Genomic DNA, 23,155 nt, shown 5'->3' with positions numbered 1-23,155 from the left:
CGCGCCCTGCCCAGGAGGAGCTTCAAAACCCCAAGCCTCGAGCCTCACCTCAAGTCTCCAGCCTCCAGCCTCGCCTCAAGTCTCCAGCCTCCAGCCTCACCTCAAGTCTCCAGCCTCCAGCCTCGCCTCAAGTCTCCAGCCTCCAGCCTTGCCTCACCTCAAGCCTGAAGACTCCAGCCTCGTCCTGCCTGCCAGCCAAGTACCGTCCTTGCCTACTTGTGGGGTCCGAGCCAGAGGCAAGACCCAGGTTCTGGATCCTTCTCCAGTCTCTGGCTCGGAGTCCAAGCCCGGGCTCCTAGCTCTCTTGTCCAGTCCTGTTCTGGGTTCCTGGTTTTTGTGTCAATGTCCTAGCCCTCACCCTGTATCCTAGTCCTGTCCCTAGTACTTCAGTGTCTGTGTCTTGCACTTGGGTCCGTTCCCAGCCACCACCTTATGACAATTCCAAACAAAAGATGAAATAATAGAGTTAACCTGATCAAAAAGCTTCTTAGTTTAAAAAAGGGATATTTTGAAATACATATAAAAATTTTCGTAAAATCATCATTTTAACTGCATGAATTCGGCCGGCTAACAAAAGTGTAAGTGGATTCCATCTACAAACTTTAAAAGGAATGTCATCATATATAGAAGCAGAATCATTTAGAGGAAATAATTCACTTTTATAAAGGTTTAATTTATATCTTGAAAACTTTCCAAATTCGTTTAATAGTTTCAATAAACTAGGAACGTATTCTTCAGGATTTGACATATAAGCTAAGAGATTGTCAGCATAAAGGGAGATCTTATGAATAGTCCTATTTATGAAAATCCCATGGATATCTTTAGCTTCACAAAGTGCAATAGCCAAGGGTTCCAGCACCAAATTAAATAACAGGGGACTTAGTGGACATCCTTGTCTCGTACCTTGCGAAAGCCGAGAAAAAGGAGATCTGCAATTATTGGTAATAAGTGTAGCAATAAGGCTTTCAGATATCATTCTAATCCACTTATTAAAATTAATACCAAAGCTGTATTTCTCCAAAACGTTAAATAAGTTTTCCATTCAACTCTGTCAAATGCCTTTTCAGCATCGAGAGAGACAATGCATTTGGGGAGTCTTAGAAAAGGATGAATATATAACATTTAACAGTCTCCAAGTGTTAGAGAAGGAATAACGGCCCTTTACAAAACCTGTTTGGTCCTAAGAGATCATTCTAGCTGGTATATTCTCCAGCCTATTAGCCATTATTTTTGAAAGAACTTTAGCATCCTTTCTTAATAATGAAATAGGTCTATATGAAGCACAGTGTGTAGGGTCTTTATCTTTCTTAAGAATTGAAGAAATAGAAGCTTCATAAAATGTGGGAGGTAACTCTCCTATCAAAAAAGAATCTTTAAGCATTTCCAACAAATATGGAGAAAGCAATTTTTCATTCTTTTATATAATATCCTACAGAATAACCATCCAGTCCAGGAGCTTTACCAGATTGCATTGGAAAAAAAAAGCTTTTTGAATTTCATTTTCAGTGATAGGAACATCAAGAGTTTGTTGATCATCAACAGAAATTTGAGAAAAATTGATCTTTTGTAAACAGGCATTCATTTTAGAAGGATCAACTGAAAACTGAGATTTATAAACGTCAATGTAAAAGTCTTGAAAATTTGTATTAATGTCTTCATAATTACATGATAAACTACCATCTCTCTTCTGAATTTTTAAAGTGTGTCTTTTGGCTGTAGCTGCTTTTATTTGAGATGCTAACAGCTGATTATTATCATCTCATTATGACTATTATTAGCAATGACGCCTACCTTTCCGATTTCACACTCTACTGATATCACCGACAACATTTTCGGTTTAAATCCTTATCAGAAGGGATTAATAGCAACTATTTATGACATAATTATGAAAATACAGCCAGGTAGATCTGATAAATTTAAAAATGAATGGGAAAGGGAACTTCAACTTCACTTACCTATTTATCTTCCTCTATATGGGCTAACTATATGATGATACAATTTAAGGCAGTGCATAGGGCCCACATCTCTAAAGTTAAACTAGCTCATTTTTACTCCCATATAAATCCTATTTGTGACAGATGTCACTTTGAGGTGGCTTCTTTGACTCATATGTTATGGTCCTGCCCTCTCTTGGAAAAATTCTGGAAAGCTATTTTTGATATTATTTCAAAAGTTTTGCATTTTTATTTACAACCCCATCCTATTACAGCAATTTTTTGTTGGCCAATGACGGAACATAGACCTTTATCCTCTTCAGCCTGTCAGATGGTTGCCTTTGTTACATTAATGGCCAGAAGGTCCATTTTATTGAATTGGAAAGAGACCAACCCCCCGACTACATTTCAATGGTTTTCCCAAACTATATCATGTTTCAATTTAGAAAAAATCAGAAGTGTCATTTTTGATCCTTCGGTTAAATTTGAAGAGACTTGTAAGCTATTTATTCAACATTTTCATATGATGTAGTTTGACCTTTTCCGAATCCTTTTTACTAACTTAGAATATATGAATAGAGGAGCTGAGCTGACGACATTAATGAATGTATTCGATCTAATATATTGGTTCAGCCTTGTTTTGTTCTGTTTGCTTTTTTGGGGGTTTAGCAATTAGTTCTATTTTTTAGCTCTCTTTTGTTTTTTGGGGTTCTTCTCTGCCACATCCTTTTCCTTTTATTTATTTTTTTCTTCATGATTAACATTATCGAGAGTTTGGAAGTCTATTAGACTTGTACTATTTGTAGTATTTTGTATATGTTTATTAACAATAAGGTAATTCCAATCACTTCATATCACTGTTGTTATTATGCTTATGAACTTGGTAGTCATAGTCATACTTTATTCATCCTGGGGGAAATTGGTTTTCATTACAGTTGCACCATAAATAATAAATAGTAATAAAACCATAAATAGTTAAATAGTAATATGTAAATTGTGCCAGGAAACAAGTCCAGGACCAGCCTACTGGCTCAGGGTGTCTGACCCTCCAAGGGAGGAGTTGTAAAGTTTGTTGGCCACAGGCAGGAATGACTTCCTATGATGCTCTGTGCTGCATCTCGGTGGAATGAGTCTCTGGCTGAATGTACTCCTGTGCCCACCCAGTACATTATGTAGTGGATGGGAGACATTGTACAAGATGGCATGCAACTTCGACAGAACTTGAAAATTTCTGTCCACGTTGCATTCTGTCCAATAGAAAGATTTAAAAAGAAAGCCTATTATTTTTTTTTTATCTCCAAACACATAAAATTGACTTTTCAATTTAAGCAAATTTCTATCATCGGAATAAGTTGATCATAAATTATATTGTGATGGTAGTTCAACCCTTTGTTTGAATAAATCACTGTTAGGAGAGATTGCATAATTATTACCCAAGTTTTTAATTTGTTTTGAAATGTTATCTCTGTTTTTGTCTGTTTCTTAAGCTTAGCTAAATAGGAGATATCTGACCACGCAAAACACTGTATGCTTTAAATATATCCCATATAATCAATTTTGACACATCTCCCATATTATTAAAAAGAAAAAAAAATACCTCAGTCTCAATAAATTTGACGAAGTCCAAACTTTGTAATCAATTTTCTGGAAAACGCCAAGGCAAATATGCTATAACGACATAATTCAATTCAAAAGCTAAGTTTAAAGGCACATTATCTGAGAAAACGATAGCATCATATTCACATTTCTGGACTTTGGAGAGAAATCGGAGATCAGCTATAAAATAATCGAATCTCAATTTTTTTTTATGAACATGTGAAAAAAAAGAATAATCTCTATCATTTGGATGCAATGTCTCCAAACCTCAACCAGGCAATAATCAATTAAAAAGGAGTTAATAAGTGATGCAGAACAACTCGGAAGCCACTGACTGGTTGAACTCTTATCAATCAAAGGACTTAAACAACAGTTGAAATCACCAAATATTAACAACCTATATTCATTTAAATCCGGCAATAAAGTAAATACATTTTTAAAAACAAGGAGGATCATCTACATTATGTCCACACAGATCAACCAGGACAATTTTTCTATTACAAATTGTTCTTTTAACAATTAAAAATCTACCATTAATATCTGACACAATGTCTTCTTGGATAAATAAAATATTAGATTTAATAAAATTAGATACTCCCTTTGTTTTATTTTGCCAAGTAGCGTGAAATTGAAGGCCCTTCCACATTTTAAAAAAACTATTTTGATTGCCCGTCTTGATATGCGTTTGTTGAACAAAAATTATATTGGGTTGGAATTGATTAATGATTTTAAAAGTCTTCTTTCACTTAATAGGATGATTCCAAACACGTACGTTCCAACTTATAATGATTATCTGTTTAGCTACCACGAAATAAAGAAATTATTTAACACATAATTACACACATACCAGCGCAGGCTAATCAAAACTGGCGGTGATAAGTATAACCATATACAAAACATGCATGCTCCGGAACTCCGTAAAGGGAAAAAAATACAATAAAGAAAACTAAAATTAATCCTACAATTAATCTTATAACTCAAAACTAACCCCAGTCCCCCATCACCCTGAAAAGCCCAAAATTCGGACAAAAAGAGTCAAAATGCGTCCCCATAGAAGTAAAAACAGAGACACACTTTGCGAGCTGCCCATTTTAATGGTGATTTTAAAAGCTTTCCTTAATTCCTCCCCCCAGTTACAGAAAAAAACACACAGCCCTAAAATAGGAAAGCCCTGCAGAGGGAAAAAAATGTTTATACTTAATCCTTAAAAATAAGCTGGGGAATGCAGAAACAATCTCCAAAAAAGCCAAAACCATAAAATTAAACAAAAAGAAGAATGTCTTTGTAATCTCTAAGGAAGAAAAATCAGCACCATTTTCCATTTAACTTACACACCCAAAGAAAATCTGTTTTTAGAAGAGAAAACTAACTATCTATCTTCTAAGCACTCCCAACTGTGTATATATAAGAAAAAGTCCTTATGAACTATGAACACTGTAACTTAGTTAATGGAAAAAAGAGGATAGGCACAAATAATCAAACTGGTTAATAATCTGTCCGCTGTGTTAATTCGCTCAGTAAACCAAACAGATTTTGGAAATGTCATTCATCAGTCACATCAAAAAGTTCACATCTTCTTTAAATGGTCCATCGATCAAAGGACATCAAAAGCAAATCAGAAATCTTGAAAGCTTCTTTTCTTTCTGAAATAACAATAATTCACCAGACCTAAAACCATTCAAACCTCGGCTGCAACCGAACTACAGCTAACATAGTCCAATGCCGCTTTGGAGTCCAGAAAAATAGGAGGAGTTGAATCTTTGGGAACTAATTTTAATCGGGCTGGATAGCAAAGTGATGGGAATAATCATAGGAATGATCATCTGTCTGTAATTTAGTCAGGGCCTTGCAAAGGGAATAACTGATAAGGCTGGGACAGTGCATCCATCTGTAATTAAAGCCTTGATTTAGCAACTCTCTTATCTAAGTAATTAAGTTTTGCACCAACAGACTTGGTGGGTGTACCAGTTCAAATAACATCTTCCAATAGTAATGTCTGGGGTTAGTGTGTGTGTATATATACATATATAGCTGTAACCTGACTAAGTCAGTCCACTTGTCAGATGGTGGCAGTGCTTACGTGCCTTCCCTTTGACAACTGGATCTCAAACCCCTGCAGGAGAATGCATAATAAACTGTGGTGACGATAAGAACCTGGTCTCCCGAGTTTTACTCAGATTCAACTTTCACATTTGGCATCACGAACAGGATCCCAATATAGGGAGTGCCAAGCAGACGGACTGAGTAAGTGGCTGGACCACTCTGGGGACTGCAGAGACTGACCGGGCGCCCAATAGGTATTTTACCTTTAGTCGCTCTCCGTTAGTTCCTTTGGAGGTAATTGCATACCTTGACGGGATTGGGAAAAAATCTGTCGGGAGACTCGTATAAGGTAGGCAAAATTTTACTAAGTGGGCAGGAGGTAGACGTACCGGGTAAATTTATCAACTGAGCAGGAGGTGCCAGCCGGGTAAATTTATTAAGTGGACAGGAGGTGCCAGCCAGGTAAATTTATCTGATTGTTAATTGAGCAGGAGGCTTTGTGCTGGGTAAATTACTAAGAGAACATGGGTCAATTGCAGTCGATTGATACGAGTGGGCCAGGAGCAGCCCTACACAATATGTGTGAGAGTTTTCCAGACAAGGAAAAGGATTTGTGAATGCTGAGTGCAGAGCTGAATAAGAAAATGGGGAACAAAATGTGGCCACTGGGGGGTGGCGGGAACCTGGGATATTACCTCATGAGAACAAGCAGTAAATTCGATATGGAAGAAGAACTGTGGAAAGAAGTGGAAATTGTTAAAAAGGGAATGGAAGGAAAAGGCAGATGTAAAGTGGAACAGTATATTATTAGCAAGTTGGAGGAATAATGCATGTGACAAAGGGATCGAGGTATGTACTGCAGAAGGAACGCCAAAGGTTCGGAGACACTAAAAAGCGGAGTGTAAATGGGTGGATGGGCACCGGAAACAAGAGCAGGAAAAACAATGTAAGCAAACCAAGGCTGGCCATGATAGGAGGGAAGGGCAGGAACGTCAGTCTAAAGTTCAAACTGATAGGGAAACAAGAGATCCCGAACCCATGTCTGGCAGTCCGACCCTGTTTGAGGGCAGTCACCGTGATGAGAAGTGGGCACCCATCATACACCCCCACCTTACCAGGGGCCAAGTGCACCCAGTGCCCCTGAACCCCAATCCTCGGGGTACTCAGATATAGTGGCCGCTCGGGTAAGACAGCGGCGACAGGGGAGGAGAGGTCCCTATACCCTGAGATCCAGAAAGGGAATACCAAGGATTATTCCGAGACAGGGAGGGAAGAATCCAATAAAATCCCAGAGTTAATGGCTGCACAGAGACAATTGCCCACCCAAATGCTGCCCAGTCCACGAGCAGGAGGAGGGACAGCCCTCAGTGATTCCTCTGTATGCAGCCTGGAAGCCTCAGGAAATGATAATGATCATGAATCAGGCCCCAGATAGAAAAGAAAATCCAGCACAGTTTGCTCAGTATGTCCGCAGTACTACAGAAATGTACAAAGTGACCCCGCAAGATTTATTCTGTCTCTGCTGCATGATTCTCTCAGCTGATGAGGGGCGGAAATGGAAGGCAGAATTGAGATACCAAACCTATCAGGATTTACAGGCGGGAAACCATAATGAGAATGAACAGACAAACCAGATAACTCAAGCATTGGAAAGGGCTCTCCGGCAACCTGTAAACATCACTAAGGTACTTTAATGCAAACCCAAGCCTGGGGAATCGGGACCAGACTATTGGGAGTGATTTGTGGCCTGCAACAGCACTTTCACAGGAGACCAAGCCTTTAATGATGGGAATCCGTCCCCCCCAGTTTAATGCCTCACTGACAATATGGATTGGCCTGACAATGACTGAAATCGAATGCGACGAGCTTTGACATATTACTGGGACAGGACTTTCAAATCCCAATCAATCCTGAAGAGAACTAATATTAAAGGTGAATATCTTCAGCAGGGTGAAGGATGCAAGCGGGCTATATCTGGGGATCAGAAATGGGAACAAAAACCTACCAAGGGACAGATGGGGACAAGAACCCATTTAGAAATTGACAAGCAAGGATGCTTCGAACCGTGAGTACCACCCCTCGGGAAAAGCCCAATGTAATATTGCAAGTTGCTGGAATTCCAATTTTGTTTATCATTGATACCACAACCACTCTCGATCAGGAAATAGTATCAGAAAATGGATTCCAGCTATCAGACGCTACAATCACTCTGTCTGGGTTTGAAGGCACAGAACGCACGTATCCACGTACCCAGCCACTGCAGGTTGAATTCCAGGGGAAGCCAGTGTGAGGTTTCATTTACAGTCACCGCCGGCATTACTGGCCGAAGTTCCGGATTTCCTTTGGCGACAGACAAGACTGGTGGTTCCCATATCCCCGTCAGGGTTTGCCCTGGGTTCAAGCCAAAGAGCCTAGGGTTCCTTGCCTAGACCCTGACGAAACAAGCCTCCAGCTCAGAGGGAGAACAGCAAGACTTGGCCGCGGACCAACTCCACTACTGGTGCATACTTTTCACGGGGATGCCTCTGAGGAGGAGCGCAAACTGCGGTCCCAGATGGGGGGCCAGAAAGACCCCGATCTAGGTTTTTGGATCACCCCAGCGGGGCAGGGTTGTGTTCCTGCACAGTTTTTACCAATGTTGGTGGATTAAACATAATTGTACACGCCTGGGAAAGGAGGGAATGGTTGGTAACCTGAACCCTGCACACACATCAGACATCTTTTTGCCAAAAAAAAACCTCTCATCTCAGTTTTAAAGAGAAGCATCTTTATTCTGAGACTGTGCTGTCAGATCACAGACTCTCCGTCTAATGGAAACATCCTCTCCATGTCCACTGTACAGGCTTTTCAGCATTCGGTAGCTTTACTAAACCATACATCCCCCCCCACCACCCCCACCGTCCCTCTGAACTCCACTGAGCACAGGTCCAGAACCATCAAATGCTCCTCATATTGTGATGGGGGTCCTGAATCACCCCTATGAACTGTGCTTTTGAAAAGAGAGAGAGAGGGGTGTTGAACACCAGACACCTTGCTAAAAGAGAGAGAGAGAGGGACAAGGACTGCTTTGAGATGATGTTATGGTTTTTTGGCAGCATGTTTGGTTTGTATGAGTTGATTGGGGAAAACCCTCTTTGATTTGCTTGTGTGGAATAACAGCAGAAATGGACGTTAGTGTTGAGACGGTTTCTGTTGGACCCAACCCCTGAAGCATTGGATGATGCTAAGAGGGGTGTGCTGTTGGGAATTGCTCAAATGTTAAAAGTTAAGGTGATCACCAGAATGAGGAAGGTGTTAATAGAGGTGTTAATGGTCATAGTCATAGTCATACTTTATTGATCCCGGGGGAAATTGGTTTTCATTACAGTTGCACCATAAATAATAAATAGTAATAAAATCATAAATAGTTAAATAGCAGTATGTAAATTGTGCCAGGAAATAAGTCCAGGACCAGCCTATTGGCTCAGGGTGTCTGACCCTCCAAGGGAGGAGTTGTAAAGTTTGATGGCCATGGGCAGGAATGACTTCCTATGACGCTTTGTGTTGCATCTCTGTGGAATGAGTCTCTGGCTGAATGTACTCCTGTGCCCAACCAGTACATTATGTAGTGGATGGGAGACATTGTCCAAGAAGCATGCAACTTGGACAGCATCCTCTTTTCAGACACCACCATCAGAGAGTCCAGTTCCATCCCCACAACATCACTGGCTTTACGAATGAGTTTGTTGATTCTGTTGGTGTCTGCTACCCTCAGCCTGCTGCCCCAGCACACAACAGCAAACATGATAGCACTGGCCACCAGAGACTCGTAGAACATCCTCAGTATCATCCGGCAGATTTAAAGGACCTCAGTCTCCTCAGGATATAGAGACGGCTAATAGCACAACATCAGATATCCAAAGGAATGTTTGAAGACGATGTGTGGGATATGTTCATTGGAAGGAAACCTACTGAGGCTGAGGTTCAGTTGAAATTGCAATTGAAATTAAAACAACTTGAGGCTGATGAAGCAGAAAGGTGGAGGATCCATGGGGCCAGAGAGGCAGAAAAACAGAAACAGTTTGAAAGGGAGATGTGGCAGCTGGGAGGTCCAGTGTCGGACCCTGATTATTTTTACAGCTCAAAAGAACTTGCGGTGATTGAATAATTTACAAGTTGTGTTCCTGATGATGTAAGGGCATATCTAGATGAAGAGGATGCCACCAACCTGCAGGGGTCTGTTAAGAAAGCAGACAAATTGATTAACCCACGAGGTTGAGTTTACTCCAGATGAGAGTTTGCCAAAGAGTAGCTGGGAGGTTCAGGGTGACGTTGAATTTGAAACTGGGACCAGTGTTGACAGCCTAGAAGAGGCAGCCGTCCCGATTGCCTGTGTTCAGGTTGTTGAAGTACCTGTGGATTCACAGGTACTGAACCTTGTGTTGAAGCTCAGTTAAGGTCTGAGGTGTCTGACTTGGTTGGAAAGGAATGCAGCTTTTGTGTCAGATGGCTTTGGTTCAGTGAATAAGGGGTTAACCTTGGTACCAGTCTTTGAGGATTCTCAGTAACTTGTGTTAGACAGTGTTCTAAAAGTTAGTGATGAGATAAAAATTGGTGAGGTAAGTGTTACTGAACATATTGGGAAAAGTGTTGTCCCTGGACTTTTGAATAAAGTACTTGTGAAGGTTGGATTGGTTGCACAACCTTTGACCCTGCTTGCAGGACAAAGGCCTGCTGAGGAGGTATGTGCCACTCTGTTGAATTTTGTTTTAACATTTGGAGGTAAATACTTGAAAGGTTATGATGTTGTTCATGATGATGTTGTGGAGAAGAAGGAAGTTTGTCACATAGAAACATAGAAAATAGGTGCAGGAGTAGGCCATTCGGCCCTTCGAGCCTGCACCGCCATTTATTATGATCATGGCTGATCATCCAATTCAGAACCCTGCCCTAGCCTTCCCTTCATACCCCCTGATCCCCGTAGCCACAAGGGCCATATCTAACTCCCTCTTAAATATAGCCAATGAACTGGCCTCAACTGTTTCCTGTGGCAGAGAATTCCACAGGTTCACCACTCTCTGTATGAAGAAGTTTTTCCTAATCTCGGTCCTAAAAGGCTTCCCCTTTATCCTCAAACTGTGACCCCTTGTTCTGGACTTCCCCAACATCGGGAACAATCTTCCTGCATCTAGCCTGTCCAATCCCTTTAGGATTTTATACGTTTCAATCAGATCCCCCCTCAATCTTCTAAATTCCAACGAGTACAAGCCCAGTTCATCCAGTCTTTCTTCATATGAAAGTCCTGCCATCCCAGGAATCAATCTGGTGAACCTTCTTTGTACTCCCTCTATGACAAGGATGTCTTTCCTCAATTAGGGGACCAAAACTGCACACAATACTCCAGGTATGGTCTCACCAAGGCCTTGTACAATTGCAGTAGTACCTCCCTGCTCCTGTACTCGAATCCTCTTGCTATGAATGCCAGCATACCATTCGCCTTTTTCACCGCCTGCTGTACCTACATGCCCACTTTCAATGACTGGTGTATAATGACACCCACGTCTCGTTGCACCTCCCCTTTTCCTAATCGGCCGCCATTCAGATAATAATCTGTTTTCCTATTTTTGCCACCAAAGTGGATAACTTCACACTTATCCACATTAAATTGCATCTGCCATGAATTTGCCCACTCACCCAACCTATCCAAGTCACTCTGCATCCTCTTAGCATCCTCCTCACAGCTAACACTGCCACCCAGCTTCGTGTCATCCGCAAACTTGGAGATGCTGCATTTAATTCCCTCAGCCAAGTCATTAATATATATTGTAAACAACTGGGGTCCCAGCACTGAGCCTTGCGGTACCCCACTAGTCACTGCCTGCCATTCTGGAAAGGTCCCGTTTATTCCCACTCTTTGCTTCCTGTCTGCTAACCAATTCTCTATCCACATCAATACCTTACCCCCAATACCGTGTGCTTTAAGTTTGCACACTAATCTCCTGTGTGGGACCTTGTCAAAAGCCTTTTGAAAATCCAAATATACCACATCCACTGGTTCTCCCCTATCCATTCTACTAGTTACATCCTCAAAAAATTCTATGAGATTCGTCAGACATGATTTTCCTTTCACAAATCCATGCTGACTTTGTCCGATGATTTCACCGCTTTCCAAATGTGCTGTTATCACATCTTTGATAACTGACTCCAGCGGTTTCCCCACCACCGACGTTAGGCTAACCGGTCTATAATTCCCCAGTTTCTCTCTCCCTCCTTTTTTAAAAAGTGGGGTTACATTAGCCACCCTCCAATCCTCAGGAACTAGTCCAGAATCTAACGAGTTTTGAAAAATTATCACTAATGCATCCACTATTTCTTGGGCTACTTCCTTAAGCACTCTGGGATGCAGACCATCTGGCCCTGGGGATTTATCTGCCTTCAATCCCTTCAATTTACCTAACACCACTTCCCTACTAACATGTAGTTCGCTCAGTTCCTCCATCTCACTGGACCCTCTATCCCCTACTATTTCTGGAAGATTATTTATGTCCTCCTTAGTGAAGACAGAACCAAAGTAATTATTCAATTGGTCTGCCATGTCCTTGCTCCCCATAATCAATTCACCTGTTTCTGTCTGCAGGGGACCTACATTTGTCTTTACCAGTCTTTTCCTTTTTACATATCTATAAAAGCTTTTACAGTCCGTTTTTTATGTTCCCTGCCAGTTTTCTCTCATAATCTTTTTTCCCCTTCCTAATTAAGCCCTTTGTCCTCCTCTGCTGAACTCTGAATTTCTCCCAGTCCTCAGGTGAGCCACTTTTTCTGGCTAATTTGTATGCTTCTTCTTTGGAATTGATACTATCCCTAATTTCTCTTGTCAGCCACGGGTGCACTACCTTCCTTGATTTATTCTTTTGCCAAACTGGGATGAACAATTCTTGTGGTTCATCCATGCAATCTTTAAATGCTTGCCATTGCATTTCCACCGTCAATCCTTTAAGTGTCATTTGCCAGTCTATCTTAGCTAATTCACATCCCATACCTTCAAAGTTACCCCTCTTTAAGTTCAGAACCTTTGTTTCTGAATTAACTATGTCACTCTCCATCTTAATGAAGAATTCCACCATATTATGGTCACTCTTACCCAAGGGGCCTCTCACGACAAGATTGCTAATTAACCCTTCCTCATTGCTCAATACCCAGTCTAGAATAGCCTGCTCTCTAGTCGGTTCCTCGACATGTTGGTTCAAAAAACCATCCCGCATACATTCCAAGAAATCCTCTTCCTCAGCACCTTTACCAATTTGGTTCACCCAATCTACATGTAGATTGAAGTCACCCATTATAACTGCTGTTCCTTTATTGCACACATTTCTAATTTCCTGTTTAATACCATCTCCGACCTCACTACTACTGTTAGGTGGCCTGTACACAACTCCCACCAGCGTTTTCTGCCCCTTAGTGTTACGCAGCTCTACCCATATCGATTCCACATCTTCCCGGCTTATGTCCTTCCTTTCTATTGCGTTAATCTCCTCTTTAACCAGCAACGCCACCCCACCTCCTTTTCTTTCATGTCTATCCCTCCTGAATATTGAATATCCCTGAATGTTGAGCTCCCATCCTTGGTCACCCTGGAGCCATGTCTCTGTGATCCCAACTATATCATAATCATTAATAACAATCTGCACTTTCAATTCATCCACCTTGTTACGAATGCTCCTTGCATTGACACACAAAGCCTTCAGGCGCTCTTTTACAACTCTCTTAGCCCTTATACAATTATGTTGAAAAGTGGCCCTTTTTAATGCTTGTCTTGGATTTGTCACTTTTACTTTTCTCCTTAGTACGTTTTGCTTCTACCCTCACTTTACACCCCTCTGTCTCTCTGCACTCATTCCCATCCCCCTGTTGTGAACTGACCTCCTCTTGCCTAGCCTCTTTAATTTGATTCCCACCCCCCAACCATTCTAGTTTAAAGTCACCTCAGTAACCCTCGCTAATCTCCAAGCCAGGATATTGGTCCCCCTAGGATTCAAGTGTAACCCGTCCTTTTTGTACAGGTCACGCCTGCGCCAAAAGAGGTCCCAATGATCCAAAAACTTGAATCCCTGCCCCCTGCTCCAATCCCTCAGCCACGCATTAGTTACGGTTTTGAGAAAAAGCCATCTGTAGGAGTTGCTATGGAAACAAGTCAAAAAAGAGGTCATAGAAATCAGATAAGTGGATTGTTTGGATAAGTGGATCTTCCACAATATACACATGGTTTTTATAAGTCTGGTGATCATGCTAAGTTTAGTAAACAATGAGGGGGAGGTTGACACCTCTCCAAGATGATGATGTGTGATAGACTTTTCTACCTTCCATATTCCAGCAGGACTTGGAGGGTAGTGAAGGTGATGAGAGTAAGGTGTATGGGAAAGGTTTGTCCTTATTGAGGGAGGAATTTATAGAGGAACAGAAGCGAGATTCTGAAATGATGGCTTTAAAGGAGACAGCTCTCACAGAAGAGGAGGTTCAGAGAGAGTCAGCAGGATATTATCTTAAAGATGGGGTGTTGATAAGGAAGTGGAGATCAGCCACTGTGCCTGCAAGTGAGGATTGGGCTGTTGTGCATCAGGTAGTGCTTCCGAAAGTTTACAGGGCTGAAATTTTAAACATGGCTCACAGTATGCCTTTAGGTGGACATCATGGACTGAGAAAGACGGTGAATAGTCATACTTTAAAAATGCCGGGGGAAACAGGATTATGAAGGAACTTTACTGGCCTAATTTAAGAAAGGATGTTGTGAATTTTTCCTGGACTTGCCATACCTGTCAGGTTGAGGGGAAATCTAATCAGGTTATTCAAGTAGCACCACTTAGACCAATACCTGCCTTTGGTGAGCCTTTTTCCAGGCTCATAGTGGATTGTGTAGGCCCATTTCCAAAGACTGCAGCTGGTCATCAGTATGTGTTAACAATTATATGTGCTGTGTCTAGGTTCCCTGAAGCCGTTCCTCTTGAAAACATCAAGGCCAAGACTGTGGTAAAAGCACTCAGTAGGTTTTTCACACTGGTAGGTCTCCCCAAAGAAATTCAATTTGACCAGGGTAGTAACTTTACTTCGAGAACATTCCAGGGGATAGTCGGAGAATTGGGAGCTAGGTACATTGGGTCATCTGCATATCACACAGAGTCCGAGGGAGCCTTGGAATGGTTCAACTCCACTCTTAAGGCCATGATTAAAACATATTGTGTGGAAAATGGAAAAAAAAAACAGCATGAGGGGGTTCCCCTACTCTTATTTGCTGTTGGAGATTCGATTCAAAAATCATTGGAGTGTAGTCTATTTGAACCTGTGTGCGGTCACAGGCCAAAATGACCTTTGATCCTACTCGGAGAACTATGGTCTGATTTGGAAATATGGGTTAATATGCGGGAGAGACTTAACAAGGTTTGTGACCTTGCAAAGGAAAGTTTGCAGAATGTTCAAATTAAAATAAAACACTTGTTTGATAAGGTAGCACCTGTGGGTACTGTTATGAAAACAAATGGAGTTGTGATGGCTGGGGAAGAGGTGCAGAATCATTTTAACCTACTGAGCACACACCCCTCAGCATCAGCGGCTCCGCAGTGGAGAGAGTGGAAAACATCAAGTTCCTTGGGGTGCAGATCTCGGACAATCTCACCTGGTCCAGGAACACCACTGGGATTGTGAAACGGGGCCCAGCAGAGATTGCACTTTCTGAGGAAGCTTAAACAAGCATCACTCCCCACTAACATCTTAACTACATTCTACAGAGGCGTGGTTGAGAGTGTGCTGACCTTTTGCATCACAACCTGGTACTCCAGCTGCAAAAAAAGCCTTGCAGAGGGTGGTTAGGGGAGCAGAGAAGGTTATTGGGGTTTCCCTACCTTCTGTCCAAGGCCTCTTTCAGAGTCGATGCCTCCAGAGAACACGGTACATAATCAAAGACCCCTCTCCATGAACTGTTTGTTTTTCTGCCATCAGGCAAACGTTACAGGAGCATCAAAACTAAAACCACAACAGCACTCTCCCACAGGCAGTCAGACTGCTAAATAGCTGCTCCACCTGACTCTGCTTTGGACACTTTTAACTTGCACTGGACACTTATAATTGATTTTAACTGACATGTGGCTGTTGTGTTTTACTATTTATTGTTATGTTTATTATTTAGTGTTGCATTTGCTATGTTATGATTACACTGCCCCTGAGAAACGCTGTCTCATTCTGCCCTGCAGAGCTGATGCATGGTTAGAATGACAATAAAGTTTTTTGAATCTTGAATCTAGTATCAACAAGATTTAAGAATTCCATTGTTTTGAAAAATATTACTGATAAGGTCCATCAGTTGGAAGCTACACTGCAAAAACAATTGCAAGAATTAATTAGCAAGCATTAAGATTTATTTCCTGACATTCTAAGACAGTGTATCTCTGCAGGACATGACGTCATTGTAAATTCAGCCCAGCCGATCAAAGAGCATCCTTATGGAATGAATTTAGAGAAAAGTAAAATGGTTGAACAAGAAACTGGAAACAAGAAGGAACAAGGAAAGAGAGTGGATGACTATACTGATAGAGTGGGAAAGGCTAAATACCTTACAAAAATTGACCTGTTAAAAGGATACTGGGGTGTTTCTTTAACAGAGAGGGCTAAAGAAATATCAGCATTTTTGGCATCATCTGGAATGTATGAGTATAATGTTTTATTCTTCGGGATGAAAAATGCTCCAGGGACATTTCAAAGAATGATCCATTCTATGATTAGAGGTTTAGAAAACACGGGGGCTTATATGATTTAGTGGTCTGGAATGACATGTAAGAAGAGCATATTGCAGGTCTAGAAAAACTGTTTGAAAGACTTTCCAAGGCCAATCTTACTGTGATCCTGGATAAGAGTGAATCTGGCTATGCCACAGTTACATATCTGGGCTCTGTAGAAGGCCAGGGCAAACTGGCTCCTGTACAGGCCAAGGTTCAAGCTATTGCTGAGGTTCCTGTTCCGACCGGCAAGAAAGCTTTGAGGAGATTTTTAGGAATGGTTGGGTATTATCGTAAGTTTTGTAAGACCTTTGCTGACATCGCTCTCCCCCTAACAAAACTCCTAGCGAAGAGTGAAAGATTTGTATGGAGTGACCTTTGCCAGGAAGCATTTGAACAACTAAAAACTATCCTATGTTATCACCATGTGCTCAAAGCATCTGATTTTTCCAAACCATTTTCTATAGCAACAGACGCTAGTGACGAAGCTGCTGGGCCAGTACTGTTACAGAAGGGTGTGGATGACATTGAACACCCAGTAGCTTATTTCTCCAACAAATTTAATGGGCACCAGAAAATTTATTCCACTGTTGAAAAGGAATTACTAGCACTTATTCTGGCTTTACAATATTTTGAAGTCTATATTTGTCCTGCCCAGAGACAACTTGTGGTTTACATGGATCACAATCCATTGGTGTTTCTAACTAAGATGAAGGATAAAAATAGATGGTTCTTAAATTGGAGTCTGATATTGCAAGAATATGACCTGAAAATCAAACACGTGAAAGGTACTGACAATATTATAGCTGATTATTTATCCAGATGTTAAGTTAGAAATTGTACACGTTTTTGCTCTGTTATCTGAAGATTATACATGTATTGTTTTAAACTCTGTAATTTCCATTTAAACTAAAAGTTTTGCCTGTGTCAATTTTTTTTTGAAGGAAAGGGGTGTGACAGGGGTCGTGAATTACCCCTATGAACTGTGCTTTTGAAAAGAGAGATAGAGGGGTATTCAACACCAGACACCTTGTTAAAAGAGAGAGAAAGAAGGAGAGAGAGACAAAGACTGCTTTGAGATGATGTTATGGTTTTTCAGCAGCATGTTTACACTTTTGCAGGGACACTCTCAGCTTCTGTATTCTTACAGGGAGAAGGGAGGAGCTACTTGATAGGCAGTTGGTATTCAGTGCGGTGAGATAAATAGAAGGTCAGATGATAGACCTACAGACACAATGGTTTTGGACACTGAATGAGCTTTGTTGTGCCCATAGAAAAGGTGGGTTTTGGAGAATCGATCAGCGGCTCTTGCAGTGTGAAAAGGGTGTGACCAGTGGGGAGCTATTCATGTGTCCAACCCTCGCGTGGGTTGATAATTCCGCCACAGAAGAACGGTCCCCTTTGTTGTGGTCACAGTCAGTGACTTCAAAAGGATTTCAGAGGACAACGGGAAGATCGACAGCATCAGCTCACCTGAAGACTCAAATCTCTCCCTCTCTCTCTCTCCATCACTACTCAACTCAATACCACAAACTGAACTGAACTTTACTCATCATCGTAAGACTATCTATTTACCCTTAGACTTGAAGAAGCTTGATTTCCATATTCATTGCTAACCTGTTTGATATATCTGCATTTATATTACTGTATTGCATAGTTACTAATAAATAGTATTAGTTAATAGCAATACAGGACTCCAAACTGTTTTCAATTTCTGCTGGTTCTTTAACCCGTCACGGGGTACGTGACAATACATAAAGCCGATCATTCCTGAGATTATTCTTGTAAACCTTGATAGCAACAAATGTACAGGACACATTTCCAGAAATAACAGACAAGTTGGTACCAGGGAAAAGTTGTGCTTTCTTTCATGTTCTACTATCACAGAACGAGCCATTTGCATTTCCAGGTTAAAACAGGTTCATTTCAGGAAATATAAACCAGACCAGGGTGAGTGACATTAAAAAAAACTGGAATTACCAGAAACACTCAGCAGGTAAGGAACAGCTGTAGGGAGAGGAACGAACGTAACGATTCAGGTTAATAACGTTTTATCAGAATGGCCTCACACATTTTCAGTTTTTAGTGCAGATCTCCTGCATCTTGTGTTTATGTTTAATTTCCACTGCCTGATAGACAGTGAGGGGGAATTTCCAAACACAGTTTGAACACTGGTCTATTTTATTTCTACTGATGCAAACACAGAGCAGCCACTACCTGTGAGGATGGAATGGGAACGCATCCTCTCCTCAGATTACAAGCAACACACATAAAAGTTGCTGGTGAACGCAACAGGTCAGGCAGCATCTCTAGGAAGAGGTACAGTCGACGTTTCAGGCCGAGACCCTTGCCCTAACTGTACCTCTTTCTAGAGATGCTGCCTGACCTGCTGTGTTCACCAGCAACTTTTACGTGTGTTGCTTGAAATTCCAGCATCTGCAGATTTCCTCGAGTCTCTCCTCAGATCAGCAGTCATTGTTTCCAAAGGAACTCCAGAAACAAAGATCTGATCCCAGAACTCAGCGCCTCATAAACTCGGGCAGCTCGAAGCCCCGGTCCATTTTACTTGGATCAAAAACTGTGATACACCAGGACCCAGCCTCACAGAGTCAACAGCTGAATCTGCCACTCACACACCACCCCAACGGCTGGCACACCACGTGATCCTACGTCACAAAGCGGAGGGCGGGGCAGATCTGCGGTAAACAGCCTCACGTGACCGGCTGACGGGTCTCCCATTTCAATTCTGTGGAAACAGACAGCCTGGGCTCCTGGTTTGGATCGTTCAATGCAGATTCAGTGAAGTCGACACATTTCTGACGAGCCCAGATAACTGGGTACTGAATGAGTAACTGGCCCTCAGTTCGGGGATCACGGCCCACATCAGATCTCCCCGCTCGGGATCGTCTCAATACTCACCGATGGGAAAGTGAAAACTTCGGCCCGCGGACAGCGATCCCGACCTTTCCCGATCCCGCTGCCGCAGATGAATCGGCTTCAGCAGTGAGCCGAAAGGAAAACACCACCCATCTGGATACAGTGAGCATGCGCGGCGTCAGTGTTACATTATCCAGAGGGCGGGGCCTCGGAAACATACGCGCAGATGCTGCCCATCCGCGGTCAAATGGGAGGGGCAAATGAGATCACGTGACTGGTGGGGTTTCCCACCGCAGGGAGAGACTCCAGTTGCCCGCCCCTCTGCCTTTGTAAGAGGGTTGTACTTTGGTATTAGATACACGGAATACCAGTTGCTATAGAGTATGTTGTTTATGGGAGCCGCTTTCTGTGTTAAAATAGCTGCTGAGTTTTCTATACACACAAAAAAAAACTGAGGTATGGACATGGAAGCGGTGCTTGCGGAAACTTTTAATGGTGCCCTGGTTACCCATAAAGCCGGGAGTTGTAAATTTAGCCGTCGCTGAAGCACCGATCACATTCGCAGCCGTCAGGATTGCGCATTTTCCCGAATATCACCCATGCGCGCAATACACAAAGGCCTCGGGAGGATCGGCAAGAGGTGAGAGAGAATCTCCGGGCGGGATTTTAATACCGACTTCAGGACAATTGATGTGAGATGCGGATACCGTGACCCGCAATCCCGGGACAGTCCTGCTCTCGTCCCTCTCTCTCAGCCCCACGATCTGTACACGGGCCCCAGGGAGCTTCCGGCTGATGAGAGAATGGGAACCGCTGGATCTCTCAGGCAGAGCTGAGCTCCAGCTATCTAAATGCAAGGATTGGGAACTCGGGGAAAGGGAACAAAATCTTTTACATCAGCAGGTGAGAAAATCACCTTTGTTCTACTTCCAATCACAAACAAGAGAAAATCTGCAGATGCTGGAAATGCAAGCAACGCACACAAATTTTTGGAGGAACTCAGCATTAGTACTCTTTTCCATAGATGCTGCCTGCCCTGCTGAGTTCCTCCAGCATTTTGTGTGTTTTGCTTGTTCTACCTCCTCTTGTTCTGGACTTTTCCACCCGTGAGAACATGTTTTGACCCACTCTGTCTGGGTACATAATGATATCAAACACCTTTGCACTGGGCAACAAGTAACTTTCACATCACAAATGTGCCAGACTCCAATGGTACAGACTACTGCCCTTCCTTTCATATTCATTGACATTGCCATCAATGAGTTTACCACTGTCAGTCACCTGGGGGAGGGTTCAGGGGAAATATTTATGTACAAAACAGAAACTGGTGTTACCTGTGTGTATTGTGGTGACGCAAAAGTTGCTGGAGAATTTGCAAGTGGGAAGACGTGGAGCGATATTTGAGAAAATGACTTTTCATAGCATCAGTTAGCAAGCAAGTCACGTATGGACGGTGTTCAAATGCTCTGTCGAGAAAATCCTTCATTATCCACTACAGGCCTGCTACATAGGTTGTGTGAGAGTGCAGATGAAGTCAATCAAACCCAGAGCAGATAAAAATTATTATTGACAGTGATATTGGAGTTGGAGCTGGGAATGAATGAATTCTGGATTAATCAGGAGTCGGAGGGGTGATTGATATGACATTGAACAGAGGTGAGTTACACCCAAGGTGTAGGACACATGAAACTGGGTGAGAGTCAGGAAGGGGAATGAGGTTAAATAGCCATCGCAGAGTACAGTACTCTTGTGGCCATCCCCCACAACAACAGGTAGACCACAGAAAGGGTGCAGAGGAAATTTACAAGGACTTTGTGTCGATTAGGGAGCATGGTTTATGAGAATAAGTTGAGTGATCTCAGCCTTTTATCCTTGGAGCGATGGAGGATGAGAGGTGACCTGATGGAGGTGTACGAGATAATGAGAGGCATTGATCATGTGGATAGTCAGATGCTTTTTCCCAGTGCTGAAATGGCAAGCGCGAGAGGGCATAGTTCTAAGGTGCTTGGAAGTGGGTATAGAGGAGACATCAGGGGTAAGTTTTTTTTTATGCAGAGAGTGGTGAGTGCATGGAATGGGCTGCTGGCGTTGGTGGTGGAGGCAGAAACAATAGGGTCTTTTAAGAGACTCCTGGATGGCTACATGGAGCTTAGAAAAATAGAGGGCTATGGGTAAGCCCAGGTAGTCCTAAGCCAGGGTCATGTTCAGCACAGCTTTGTGGGCAGAGGGGCCTGTATTGTGCTGTAGGTTTTCTGTGGTCTATATATTCTACCACTTTAGAAACTGTTGGAGGAGGTGGGGGGGGGGTTACCTGGCAGAGGAAAGTCAAAGGGGTGATGTGGATTCAGTAGTTAGGGTACCAGAACTAGAAGGGGACTAATGTCGTAGTGGTAAGGGTTGCTGGTGCTAGTGTGGTGAAGACAGGCTGGGTTAAACTGAAGTTGTAGTGGGAATGGGAGCCAGAATGACAGAACAGATAGTGGGGAGGGTGAATTGAATTGAATTGACTTTATTACTTACATCCTTCACATACATGAGGAGTAAAAATCTTTATGTCACATCTCCGTCTGAATGTGCAACGTGCAATTTTTAGTAAGTTATAATAGAACACGACAGTCACTATAACTTAGAAATGCAATTGTATCAGCATGAATTAAGCAGTCTGATGGCCTGGTGGAAGAAGCTGTCCCGGATCCTGTTGGTTCTGGCTTTAATGCTGCGGTACTGTTTCCCAGATGGTAGCAGCTGGAACAGTTTGTGGTTGGGGTGACTCGGGTCCCCAATGATCCTTCGGGCCCTTTTTACACTCCTGTCTTTGTAAATTTCCTGAATCATGGGAAGTTCACAACTGCAGATGTGCTGGGCTGTACACACCACTCTACAAAGTCTGTGATTGAGGGAAGTACAGTTCCCATGCCAGTCAGGATGCTCTCAATTGTGTCCCTGCAGAAAGTTCTTCGGATTTGGGGCTGCATTTCAAACTTCTTACAACCGTCTGAGGTGAAAGAGGCACTGTTGTACAGACCACATGAGATCCTCTGTGATGTGTCTGACGAGGAACTTAAAGCTGTTCACCCTCTCAACCCCAGATCCATTGGTGCAAATATGGGTCAGCCTGTCTCCATTCTTCCTGTAGTCCACAATCAGCTCCTTTGTTTTTGTGACAATGAGAGAGAGGTTGTTTTCTTGGCACCAGAGACCTCAGGGCATGGAATGTGATATTGTAGCTATTGCTGGGACTTGTTTGCACCCAACAATCTGAGGAATTCAGAGAAATAAATTTGTGGAGAGATCACAGACTATGCCAAGAAAGAATGCTTCATATAGTGAACGATTTTAAATTCCCAAAGATTACTGGGGCTCCCATATATAAAAGGACTGGATGGGTAGAGTTTGTCAAATGTGTCCGAAGTCAGCATGTAGAATTCCCGACATAGAAGTGTGTAATAAGCTATTAGAAAATAATCCAGGGTTAGTAACAGAAATTAGTGTATCGGAACACTTTGTATGTAGTGATCATAATGTCATGAGATTCCAAGTTAATATAGAAAAAGTGAGGACTGAACCATGGGTTCAATTCTCAATTGGAGAAAGGTCAATTTTGATGGTATCAGAAAGGATCTGACAAGTGTGGTTTGGCACAGGCTGTTTTCTGACAAGGGAGTACTTGGTAAGTGGGAGGCCTTCAGAAGTGAAGTTTTGAGGGTGTAGAGTTTGTATGTGCCTGTCAAAGTAAAAGTTGAAAGGTAGCTGGTGCCGGGAACCTTGGTTTTCAAGAGATATCGAGGCCCCAGATATTTTGTTCCTCTAAATGCCTCAGACTGTTGGGTGCTACAAAGACTCATTAATGACTACACTAATCATAATTCCACGCCCTGAGATCATCTGACATTTTTTTTTTAGTCATCTTCTGTTGCTTTCTAAAAGCTTCCTAGCAGTTTTTGCTCTTTTGTTTGGCCTCTC

General features: G+C 42.4%; 2 protein-coding genes across 2 annotated transcripts in view; one reads left to right on the top strand and one right to left on the bottom strand.

Annotated features, from left to right (window-relative positions):
* The window catches only part of LOC140206774 (uncharacterized), a 59,203-nt gene that overhangs the window by 8,479 nt on the left and 27,569 nt on the right, over positions 1-23,155 (bottom strand). The window lies entirely within an intron of this gene.
* LOC140206765 (uncharacterized) overlaps positions 19,030-23,155 on the top strand; it is a 61,484-nt gene continuing 57,358 nt past the window's right edge. The window contains exon 1 of the mRNA XM_072274970.1: positions 19,030-19,832. The gene's annotated coding sequence lies outside the window, so the exon portion shown is untranslated. The remainder of the gene's footprint in view (positions 19,833-23,155) is intronic.

The sequence above is a fragment of the Mobula birostris genome, chromosome 13 (assembly GCF_030028105.1).
Source record: "Mobula birostris isolate sMobBir1 chromosome 13, sMobBir1.hap1, whole genome shotgun sequence".
Lineage (NCBI taxonomy): Eukaryota > Metazoa > Chordata > Chondrichthyes > Myliobatiformes > Myliobatidae > Mobula > Mobula birostris.
The sequence above is the reverse complement of the archived record's forward strand: the minus strand, read 5'-3'. Positions and strand labels throughout refer to the sequence as shown.